Source organism: Merops nubicus, unplaced genomic scaffold (assembly GCF_000691845.1).
Source record: "Merops nubicus isolate BGI_N331 unplaced genomic scaffold, ASM69184v1 scaffold17930, whole genome shotgun sequence".
In the NCBI taxonomy this organism is placed as follows: domain Eukaryota; kingdom Metazoa; phylum Chordata; class Aves; order Coraciiformes; family Meropidae; genus Merops; species Merops nubicus.
In genome coordinates, this window is record NW_008583757.1 from 8,262 (window position 1) to 12,052 (window position 3,791).

At 56.6% G+C, this 3,791-nt stretch overlaps 1 protein-coding gene across 1 annotated transcript in view; it reads right to left on the reverse strand.

Annotated features, from left to right (window-relative positions):
* RXRA (retinoid X receptor, alpha) overlaps nucleotides 1-3,791 on the reverse strand; it is a gene marked incomplete at its 3' end in the record, with an annotated part of 41,365 nt that overhangs the window by 6,925 nt on the left and 30,649 nt on the right. The gene's annotated exons all lie outside the window — the stretch shown is intronic.

The window sequence follows — 3,791 nt, forward strand, 5'->3', positions numbered from 1 at the left end:
GCAGTTCCTGCTTTCAGCAGGCCAAGCCCCCTCCGCATCACGAGCTGCCTGTGCCACAGCAAAGCCCCCTCCCAGGCTGGGCACACCAGGACCATGCTGCTAAGCCCCCCAGACCCCTGCCTGGTCCCCTCTGCTGTCCCCTGGCAGCAAACCCAAACTCCCTGCCTCAGTGGCCAACGTTTCTCCAGGCTTAAAATAACCAGCATCTGGCAAGCTCAGGGGCACCCGCCTCGGAAGCATTTTCACCTGTTGTGTGCAGAGATGGATGGGAATGGGCTCGTGTTCAGCAGTGCTGCTGGGGAGCATCCTCACAGGGATCCCCCCTCCCTGCTCTGCCTGACTCCAGCAGCTCCCCAAGGGGGGCAAGGGCAGGGGAGTCTTGCTCTGAGAGAGCTGAGGCTCCCCACTGGGGAAGGAGATGCGAGCAGGGTCTAGGTTTTTCCCCAGGAGAAGGGAGGTAAGGCAGGATTTCCTCTGGACAACAGGAAAACCCCTCAGTTGGGTGTGAGGAGGGGCTTTGCAGGGTTGTGTCCTACTGGGAACACTGGGAACGTTGGCATTCAGAGGCATTTGCAGGAAGGGTGAGAAGGGACATCTGTGGCCCAGGCTACAGGAACATCACCAACCCCAAGACACCCCAGCAAGCTGGAGAACCTGGGTGTCCCAGCTCCTGTGGGGTGGGGATGGAGCCCAACACACCCTGGAGCAGGACAAAGCACAGGAGACCCTACTCTCCAGCAGAACCTGATCCATGGAGCAACCAGTGCCTGCAGAGCCCCATGGAAGGGGTATTTTAGGAAAGTTAGATGCTTTTGCCAAAGCTTTTATTAGCGGTTGCTTCTGGGCAGGTTGTCACCATCTCTAGGACGTGTCCTGGTGCATGAAGCCAGGCTCCAGGTGGCTGAGGCTGCACCACCACTGCTCTGCAGGCAGCACAAGCTGTACCCAGCCTCCTGTGCCTTGCTGTGAGGGGCCCAGCCTCTAATTCCACCTCAGATGGCAGTTCCTGGAACCTCCACGGCGCTTCCTGGCAGAGCTTAATCACTGGAGCTCAACAGGCAGCTAAAAGTATCCTCCCTGCAGGCCAGAAGGGCCCTGCCTGCTTCCAGGAGGGGATCTGCAAAGAGGTTCTAGAAACCCTCCCCGTGCAGGGTAAGCAAATCCCCTCCTGCAGTAAATAGCAAGGGCACGGTGCCGGAGTGTGACAGAAGGAAAGGACAGGCAGGCACCTGATCCTTCTGGAAAACCAGAGCTTGGAGACATCTTCCAGAAAATGGTGACTTGAAACCAGCTGCTCAAAGGCCAATTAAGAGCTAATGGGGATCACAGCTCTCAGTTACAGGCTTTGCCTTTCCGTGGCCAGGAGCCCATCCGAGGTGGTGCTCCCAGGGCTGGAGCCCAGCTCCATGGCAGAAGCAAACCCATCCTCACTCCCCATCATACTGCCCAGGGACAGCTATGGCCAGTGCCCAGCTCCTGAGGGACAGGGATCACACAGGGCCTGGGGGCTTCCTGGGACACCCAGTGTGGAGGAATCCCACTGCCATGCCTATTTACAGCTTGTGGGAACATCCCCAAGGGTCCATCCCCTGTGCCATGGTCAGAAGCCAGGGAGCTGTTGCAGGTAGCCACGTGCAGTGGCTGAAGAGCTGTTACCAGGGGCTCACTGCTGCAATTCCTCCAAGTGAGTGTTGCAGTGATGGTCACAAAACGCTGAGTCCTGGCACTCTCCTACCACCCCAGGCAGATGGAGAGCACATTTTCAGGAGCAGATCCTACTGCCTTAGCTGCTTTCTGCCTGGCTCAGCATCCTTCCCTGTCCTCTCCACACCACTCACAAGGAACACACCCCACTGTGTGCCCCTTTCCCCACCCTGGGCTTCAAACCATGAACATACCCCATCCTCCCTGGTGTCAGGACAGAGGTCCCCTCCCTGGCCCCATGCCCAGCCCAGCCTCAGGGCAGCACGCTTCAGCAGCAATGTGTTTAGATACCAGGGCTGCTGGAGCAGCTCTTGGGCTGCAGCCCCACAGTTGGGTCCCACACCCTCCTAGGTGGAAGAAATCTGGCAGTGCCAGCATGGCAAAGGGACCTGCCTCACCCAGAGCTGGGATCTCCACTCCTAGAGCAGCCAGGGCACCACGGCAGAGGGCAACAGGCACAGACAGGAGGGTGCTGAGTCCTACAGCACCCTGCCACCTCCACCCTAGCCTGGCACAGCCCACTGGAAACATCCCTGCAAGCACTGAAGCTCTCCAGCAGCATGCAGTGCAGATGGACTAAGCTGCATGGGCATGAATAAAAGGACCCAGCACAGCAGGCTAATAGGAAACAGCTTGGATTTACCTCGGGTCTATTAAGGACTGAATTTGTCTGCCCTTCCATCACCCGGGCTCTCTGGGGGGGGGGCTGGGAGCAGGGCAGTTCCTCTGCCTCCCCTTGCCTCATTCCCAGCCCTTGTGGCTGGGAGCTGCTGATCTCCTCCATCTGCTAAACCTGCTACAAATGTCACCTCACCGACAGACGAGGCTTGACAATAATAGGGCATTTCAACAAGCCTCCTGCTTCTATTTAGATGCAACACACATCCTTGTTCACAGTAATGCGTGTTGAATTATGCAGGAACCAGCTTTCAATTTGCTACAAGAGGCTGAGGAGCTGCAGTGCCAGACGAAGCCATTTATTTCAGCTCCCTCTCTGGGGTTTGTTTGCCAGTCAGCACAAGGCTGGCTACAACTCCCCTGAAGTATTTTTTAATCCTGATAGCCATCAGAGCCTCCCCAGCCCCTCCTAGCCACGGCTCAGCTGCCTCCTCTAAAAAAGCAGCTACCTGGCCAGGGGACCCCTCTGGCTGGAGGGCATTGCTGTCTGCAGGTCCTAGCTGGGCTCTCAACTGCAGGGGAGCAGTCAGCTCTGAAAAGCCTCACCTAGGAAGTCAGCCAGAAAGGGTTCTTGTAGGTAAAGGCCAAAAGGAGCATCCCATAGAGGCAGTCAAGACTTAAGAGTCCTCCAAGGAGCAGCCCAACTCTGAGATCTCCTGTCAAGCCCTGCTAGATGAGGTCTTCCTGGCTCAACCCTCCAAGCCTCATATGAAGAAAGAGTTGAAGTATTATTGCAGCAGAAAAATACTGCAGAGTCATAGAATCCCTCTGGTTGGGAAGGACCTCTAGGATCATCCAGTCCAACCTTCATCCCAACATCTCTCTAACCACTAGACCACAGCCTCAAGTGCTGCATCTACTCGTTTTTTGAACCCCTCCAGAGATGATGACTTCCACTTGCTAGAAATAGCTGCACTTCATCAGCTCAGCCTCACAGCCACCCAGCACAGAGCAGCAGGAGGTGCAGAGGGGGATCTGATGGTCCTGCTCCCCTGCACTAGCCAGATTGTGTCCTGCTGCAGCCAGGAGATGTTCCCCACTCCAGCCTCTCCCTCCTCAGCAGCAAGGCTGGCAACAGCTACCAAAGTTTTGGGGTCATTTGTACCCTCTGCAGTGGCAATGCCCCCTCCTGCCACAGAGCATGCCAGGGGATGGTGTGTGATGCCAGAGGGCATCACCATAAGGCAAGGGGGAAATCAAACATGCTCCTTACCCCAACCCCCAAAACACACTCAGTGGCACATGGCAAGTGATTTTTTCCTCTCTCCACCCCCCATCTCCTTGATTTGAGACTTCTCAGCCCCTCAGCATCCCAGGGCTCCCCGGGTGTACCCAGGGGTGGGGGTAATTAGCCCCTACTGCTGTAGTAGTTGCCTCTGTTGCACTCCTCCCTTTTAGAGGCACTCCTC